Consider the following 8,539-nt stretch of genomic DNA (forward strand, 5'->3'; position numbering starts at 1 on the left):
GACTGCATTTGTTCTCTCTCTATTTCCAACACACACATACACACATTCGTTCTCTCTCTAATTCCAATACACACATGTTCTCTCTCTATTTCACACACACACATACATTTCAAACGCACACTTACGCACATTTGTGTTCTTTTTATATGTATTTGACACACCCACACCCGCTCCCATGCAAGCGAACTCTTCAGGATTGGGGTATTGATGCTGTGCAGACCGAACCAGCGTGGATCTGTCTCATCTCCGTGTTCGTCTCTCCAGAGTCATCTAGAATAGTGCAGCGTCGGCGGGTTTACCTCAGGCCACTTGCCTCCTTTCAATCACATCAGAGTTTAATTGGGTGCAGAAACCACTCAGGGCCCCTCTTCAGAATATTTGTTTATTCACACGTTATCGACCCCAGTGTGCCGCCCCCCGGGGGTCGTGATAGTCCTGGTCCTGAGCGAAGCGGGCTGTTCTTCCCCCAGCGCTGTGTGATGCCTGGCACACAGGCCTGACAAGGACCAGTCGGCTCCAGCAGGGGGTTGTCCACTCTGCTGCAATGGACTGTTTAACGCCACACACACACATGGGCACACTGTGTGTGGTTACTCACACACACACACACAGGCAGGCTCTCAGATAGATATTGAATGCGTATTGATTGGATGGGCTCCTTGTTAAAGAGGTATTGAGATGAAGTCGTAAAGGGAGCCGGTGGGAAACCTGCTGAGTCATATTTTAGCCTCAGCCTCGCCGTCCTTCTGTCTGTCTGTCTGTCTAGCTGTCTGTCTGCCTGTCTGTCTGTCTACCTGTCTGTCTGTCTTTTGGTGGGTCAGACAGACACATACCTCAGCTAAACGCAGTATTATGGGATTCAGCTACCGGAATTCTTGTCAAATTACCTCAGTGAAGCTTGATCATGAATCAACAAACTATTATTCAGCACAATAACCTCAACTGTGAAAGGACCCAGATGGGGATAGCACAAGAATAATGGAACGGAATGAGACATTAAACTAGGTGTTTTGTTAAATCACTCAGTGGTGATTTAGTATTAGTCTCCCAGGGCAACGGATGCCCCCTGACCCCTCATTTGGGTGTCAGCTGACCTGACGTGACACAGGGTAATTTTCTAAACGAAATCTAATTTGACCAGGGCACCAGGAAGTGGCAGGCAGCCCCCCCTGTCAGCTGTGAGGTCTAATTGGCTGACAGACCCAACCAGCCAGCCAACCAGCTGGCAGGAGAAGAGCCACAGTTCCAGGAAGGTCATGTGTGATTACACATCACCTCTATGCTGAGGGGAGGAGACAGGAGAGGAGTCTGGGACAAAAGGAGAGGAGGCCTGGAGGGAAAGAAGGAGAAAAGAGCAGAGAAGTCGGGGGGGGGGGGGGGAGAGGAGGTGGGCAGAAAATAGACAAGAGGGGAATGAAAGAGAAGGGAGATGATGGAAGGGTGGAGGAGAGAGAAAAGGAGAGGAGAGCGGAGTGCAGGGCTGGTGAGGGTGCCTCTGGTTACCAGGAGAACAGTGTTTATCCTGTCCAGTTAGCCCATTTAGCCATGTGTCCCATTAGCATTAGCATCCCATCTGTCTCCCCTTCCCCTGGAGAGGCATCTGTGTGTGTCTGTGTCCGTGCACTGGAGAGTTGATGCGTGCGCTTGGTGTGTGTGTGTGTGTGTGTGTGTGTGTGTGTGTGTGTGTGTGTATTCGTCCTGTGTTTTGGCGTCAGCATGGTGAGCTGTGTGTATGACTGTCACTAACCTCCATACCTGCTGTGTGTGTGTGTTCGTGGTCTTTAGGGTGCTACTCAGCATCGCTTCACTGACCTGCACGAAAAGAACCTGCTGTAGATCCTCCTACACAGCCATAGATCTCCCTCTAGTTTCTCACACAAACACACACACACACACACACACACACACACTAGGAGGGTACTAGGTGTGATCATCTGTCTGGGGCAGATTTAGGACTGTCTGTGTGCTAAGGGGCTGTCTGCAGGAAAAGTGATTGCAGATGGTGGGCTTTTATCAGCGGGTGAAGGAATGGGGGTGTGGAGAGGGAGAGAGGGGGACGACCGAGCATCCTTTACAGGACAGGAGTAAACACACACACACACTCTTGGCCTACTTGTGGCCCCTTGGCTGCCATATCTATATCTGTCCTCTGGACTCGAGGCTGGAGGCTAAACAGGGATGGATGAGGACTGTCTGGCCAGGCAAATGATGGGGGCTAATTGGATGTGATATAATGGATGAAGTGTGTATCGGCCCTCTCTCCTCTCCTCCACAGCGGTGCTTTGCAATGCTCCTGTCACCGCACCGTTTAATGCTTCAGTAAAGAGAAAGAAACAAAGAAATGGAGAGAGAGAGATAGATCGAATCAGGGGCCGTTTCTCCCTCTGTCTCGTGGCTCCCCTCTCCTCCTCAGGTGTCTTTGATTTTCGAACATTGTGTCTTTCACCTAGAGAACTTCACACCAGCTTTCCACCTAACCTCATTCTCTTGTTCTCTTGTTCTCTCTCTCCCTCTCTCTCTCTCTCTCTCTCTCTCTCTCTCTCTCTTTCTCTCTCCACCCCTCTCAATCTCTTTCTCTAAGTGACAGGTCTTTAGCAATAAAGGAATTTGCTCAAATTAGCAAGCAGTGCTATGACAATGAGAATGAATCAGTCGCCGCAGCCCTCCTCTCGTCCCCTCTCCCTTTGTCTCTCTTGTTTTCTATCTACATACAGTGCCCTCCAAAAGTATTGGAACAGTGAGGCGAATTCCTTTATTTTTGCTGTAGACTGAAAACATTTGGGCTTGACATCAAATAATGAACGTGAGACCAGAGATCAACGTTTCAGCTTTTATTTCCAGGTATTTACATCAGGATCTGATGCACAACTAAGAAAATATCACATTTTGTTTGAATCCACCCATTTGTCATGTGAGCAAAAGTATTGGAACAGATATACTTAAAACATATTTAAGTGAATAAGACTTAATATTTAGTTGCAAATCCTTTGCTTTCAATAACTGCAGCAAGTCTGTGACCCATTGACGTCACCAAACTTTTGCATTCTTCCTTTTTGATGCTTTCCCAGGCTTTCACTGCAGCCTCTTTCAGTTGTTGTTTGTTTTGTGGGGTTCCTCCCTTCAGTCTCCTCTTAAGCAGGTAAAATGCATGCTCTATAGGGTTTAAGTCTGGAGATTGACTTGGCCAGTCTAATACCTTCCATTTCTTGCCCCTGATGAACTCCTTTGTTGTTTTGGCAGTGTGTTTTGGGTCGTTATCTTGCTGCATGATGAAGGCTCTGCCAATCAGTTTGGTTGCATCTTTCCTTAAATTGGCAGACAAAATGTTTCTGTAGACTTCCGAGTTCATTTTGCTGCTGCCATCATGTGTTACATCCTCAATGAAGATTAATGAGCCCGTCCTAGAAGAAGCCATGCAAGCCCAAGCCATGACATTACCTCCACCGTGTTTCACAGATGAGCTTGTGTGTTTGGGATCATGAGCAGTTCCTTTCTTTCTCCAAACTTTAGCCTTTCCATCACTTTGGTAAAAGTTAATCTTTGTCTCATCAGTCCATAAAACTTTGTCCCAGAATTTTTGAGGTTCATCTCTGTACTTTTTGGCAAATTCCAGCCTGGCCTTCCTATTCTTCTTGCTAATGAGTGGTTTGCATCTTCTGGTGTAGCCCTTGTACTTTTGTTCATGAAGTCTTCTGCGAACAGTAGATAGTGATACCTTCACTCCTGCCATCTGGAGGTTGTTGCTGATCTCACTAACAGTTGTTTTAGGGTCTTTCTTTACAGCTCTCACAATGTTTCTGTCATCAACTGCTGATGTTTTCCTTGGTCTACCTGTTCGACGTCTGTTACTTAGTACACCAGTAGTTTTCTTCTTCTTCAGGACATTCCAAATGGTTGTACTGGCTATGGCCAATGTTTCTGCAATGGCTCTGATTGATTTTCCATCTTCTCTAAGACTCACAATTGCTTGTTTTTCACCCAAAGACAGCGCTCCGGTTTTCATGTTGTTTTCACCTCTGAAAACAGTCTGCATAGACAAAACCTATCTTACCCAATCTGAACCTGAGTGTAGACATTCAGTGGTATTTATTGATTGAATAATGTATGTAATAGGACACACCTGGGCAACAAAACACACCTGTCAGTCATATGTTCCAATACTTTTGCTCACGTGACAAATGGGTGGGTTCGAACAAAAAGGTGATATTTTCTAATTTGTGCATCAGATCCTGATGTAAATACCTGGAAATAAAAGCTGAAACGTTGATCTCTGGTTTCACATTCATCGTTTGATGTCAAGCCCAAATGTTTTCAGTCTACAGCAAAAATAAAGGAATTGGCCTCACTGTTCCAATACTTTTGGAGGGCACTGTATACTTCCATCTTTGAATCTGTCTCAATATTGCTCTCTGTTTATCGCATGTTTGTCTTTGAAGACGTTGGAGTCAGAGGGAGACAGGAGAGAGTGGAAGAGAGAAAAAAGGAAGAATGAAATGTAAAACCCTTGTTGGAGACGGGGATGGTGTTTGTTTAAGAAACGGCCTATATGAGAATGTCTACTGGGGAACAGAACCCAAACAGTTTTTTTCTTTGCCAAAGTTAAATCTTCCTGTCCAGATTAGAGGTTGTTTTAGGAACTCTGGGCTCAGTAGGGGAGTTTTATCTCCCAGGTATTGTTTCCCTGCTTATTCACATTCTCAGCACTTTCAACAAGTAGGCCAATGTCGTCTGCACCACTGTTGTAAACTCTGAGGGCTTTTTATCTCCTCATGATACTATGCCCCCTGGCAAGCCGAGACGGATTTGTGTGTGTGTGTGTCTGTGTTTTCTTCTGCATGCATCCCTGCGTGTGTATCCTGTTTATGTGTGTGTGTGTCGTCTTGTGCCTGCACCCTCAGCAGTGTGTGTGTGTGTCGTCTTGTGCCTGCACCCTCAGCAGTGTGTGTGAGCACAGAAGGAATACTTCTCTATTGTTATTCAATCACAATGTGAATCGGCCTTGATCCTCTCTCCTGACCCCTCCCCCGCCCCCTCCCACCCACCTCCAGCACCAACCCTGCAGGCTTAGACAGAGGCTAGTTTAAATATTTCATGCCAATAAGCGCTGAGCTGCCCTGCCGCTCTAGTCCCCGCGCCCGACGCCGACCAGAGGACGCTGGCTTAATAAGATGATAATGAATGATTAATTGAAAGGATATCAATGACCCCTGTGAGGGGAGAGCCTTACAACAATGCCCCTCATCACGACCGACGGCAATCGCCAGGGGAAGAGGATGTGTGTGTGTGTGTGTGTGTGTGAGAGAGGGAGAGAGGGAGAAAGAGAGAGAGAGGGGGAGAGAGAGAGAGAGAGAGAGGGGGAGAGAGAGAGAGAGAGAGAGAGAGAGAGAGAGAGGTAGAGAGGGAGAGAGGGAGAGAGGAGAGAGAGAGAGAGAGGGGGAGAGAGAGAGCGGTAGAGAGTGAGAGAGAGAGAGAGAGAGAGAGAGAGAGAGAGAGAGAGAGAGAGAGAGGAGAGAGAGGGGGGGGGGGAGAGAGAGAGAGAGAGAGAGAGAGGGGGAGAGAGAGAGAGGGGGAGAGAGAGAGAGAGAGAGAGAGAGGGAGAGGGAGAGAGGGGAGAGAAAATACATAGAGAATGGAAGTGAGAGAAACAGCAAGGGATATAAGGGGAGGGAGATGAGAGACAGAAATAAAAAGAAAGGTTAAAAATGATAGAAAATGTTAGAGAATAGGAGATATGAGAGAGAGAGAGAGAGAGAGAGAGAGAGAGAGAGAGAGAGAGAGAGAGAAAGAGAGAGGGGGGGGGAGTGAGTGAGATGGAGAGAGGGAGCGAGAGAGGGAAAGTCAGAGACAGCACTGACCCCCTCCAGGATGAATGAAAGGGCTGTTTCAATGTCATGGTTAGAAAGCAGAGGATTGAAGCCTCTTTCTTCACACAAATTCATCTGTGCTGTACGTCCTTTAACCCTCCTGAATGCTTCTTATTGGAGTCCCCTTCCACCTTCACCTGTGTCTGGAACAGTGGGGGAGGGCTTTGATAGATGGTGTCAGATCCTACATTCAAATATAGCATCCTCTACATAATGAACTCCCAAATCCTTGAGATGAGATGGGGTTACAATGTGGCGAGTTAACACACTGTGTTAACACACTGTGTTAACTGTACTTAAAGAAGTATGGGCTCTGACATTCCTGTTTTAGTGTCACGCTGGTAACTGAACCTCACTTCATATTCATACAAAAAGACACTATAAACATGCAGCGCATTCGCCAGGAATCCTTTTTGACGCAAACAATGTCCCTCATACATGGCCATGAGTGATCAGGAATGTTTATTCTCAGTCATGTTGACATGCCTCTGTCTCATCCAAAACATATCTTTGTTTTAGATTGTTTTTCTTCCCCCACCTTTCAAAACAAATAAATAATCACATAGTAAGGGAAGAGGAGAACCTTTTTGAAACTTTTTGTTGTGGAAGCACGAGTAGGCTCTAACAGGATGCTGATGTGCCTGAATGGGGTGTACCCTGTGTGTGTGTGTGTGTGTCATGTGCTTAAGTGTGTCACCAAATATTCACTCTGAGGAAGAGTTACTTGCTGGACGACAGCCAAGCTCCTGTCAATACCTTTGTACGCTTGATCGATCACTACTCTCTCATAGGATATACTCCTGTCTGGGAAATGAGATGGGTGAATTTACTCAAACAAATCAGGGATGGCGAGTGTGCGTGAGAGAATTTTCTCCTCCCTCTCTAGTGGACAGTCAACCACTCCAGTCTCCCACTGCAGTGTACTGAAACATGGGAGGGTTCACCAAGATACAGCCTCACAGCCTGGCCTCCTGGTGTGGACTATTTCCGAACGTGTGATTACATGATTGTAGGTGCACTTTCTAAGCGTGGCTGACACTCTCCTCTGCCCCCTCCCCAACCCTGCACACACACTCTTACACACAATCCCAGACACACACACACACACACCAATGCACACGCACTCACACATGGCTCTCGCCGTCTCTGTCGGAGATTGTTTACAGCACGGTGGAGTTAATTAGGCGTTTTATGAGTAGTTTACCGGAAGGCGGGTGGACGCTACCCTGTCCTTGCAGCCCAGCGAAGGACTTGTCACTGGGGACATAAAACACACATGCTGGAGATGAGCTCCACAACCACCAGGCCCTGGTCACACACCAGCACGCTCCTGAGGGGAGCTGTGGACGTCCAAACGGGTTCATCCACACACTCTCTCCCTCGCTGTGTCTCTCTCTGTCTCTTTCTCTCTCTCCCTTTTCCACTCTCTGTCTCTCTGTCTCACACTCTTTCTCTCACTCTGCCTCTCTCCCCACCCCACACTCCCTCTCTCTCTCACACACACACACACACACGCACCAGTGGACCCACTGTCTCTCTCTTTCTTTCTCACCTGCTCTCTGCCTCCCCCCGTCTCACACACACCAGTGGGCTCAGCTCACGTTGTCGTGTCCCTCACACCGGCTCCTTGCCTCGCAGGGGGGAGAGTGAGAAGGAGCTAATGCCCCCAGACAGGGCACAGCGATCCCTCTTAATACACACAGACACACACACACACACACGCTGGCAGGAAGCTAGCAGGCAGGCTAGCAGTGGCAGTCTGACAGGGCAGAGCAGGGTTATGGTGAGGATGCAGGCTGACATGGTGGGACATGTTCCACACCACCCTACTGAGCTCCAGGCTCCGCCAGGTATGGGGGGGGGGGGTACAGGTGTCACCCTCACATGCTGTTATACCCACAGTGATACACACACTGTCTAACACTCACACTGTTATACACACAGTGATACAAACACAGTGATATACACCCACATTGATACACCTATATTGCCAAACAGCATGGGGCAGGCAGGGGGGTCAGAGACTATCTCTCTTCTCTCTGACATGAAGACCAAAGTCCCACTGTCAGTGGATACCATGTTGACTTAGAAACTTTCCTGGACTGCTAACAGTGCACACACACTTGTGTGATACTGTGTGTGTGTGTGTGTGTGTCTTTTGAGAGTTGTGTCTGCGACTGGATGATAACTAAACGCATAATCGCTCAGAAATGTGTTTGTTTTGGATGGAACAGGTGGCAAGCCCCAGGCTAAATGTAGAGACAAAACCCCAATAATGTTGCTTTATTGAAGCGGAAAAATCCTTTAAAAAAGCGTATTTGTGTGCGTGTGTGTGTGGGAGGGGGGATGGTTCTCCAAACAGACATTGACTTTTACAAATGTGGAAAATGTATGTGTCTGTTTGTGTAAGCCCTTAATCGTGTGTGTGTGTGTGTGTGTGTGTGTGTGCGTGTGTGGGGTCCCTCTTGAGTCAAGCCATGCCTGCCTTTTGTGTTGGCTCCATTGTTTTCCTCCGTCAGTGTGCTGTGTGTTTTCCTCCGTCAGTGTGCTGTGTGTTTTCCTCAGGGTGTTTGGAGCATGCGCTGATAAAGAGCCCTGCTCCGTGACTCGCCAAAGCTTTGTTCCTCTGCCATTTCCTCATTAATTAAGTTTTGCTCCCTCCCCTCTTCCCCTCC

Source organism: Hypomesus transpacificus, chromosome 11 (genome assembly GCF_021917145.1).
Source record: "Hypomesus transpacificus isolate Combined female chromosome 11, fHypTra1, whole genome shotgun sequence".
NCBI classification, from domain to species: Eukaryota; Metazoa; Chordata; class Actinopteri; order Osmeriformes; family Osmeridae; genus Hypomesus; species Hypomesus transpacificus.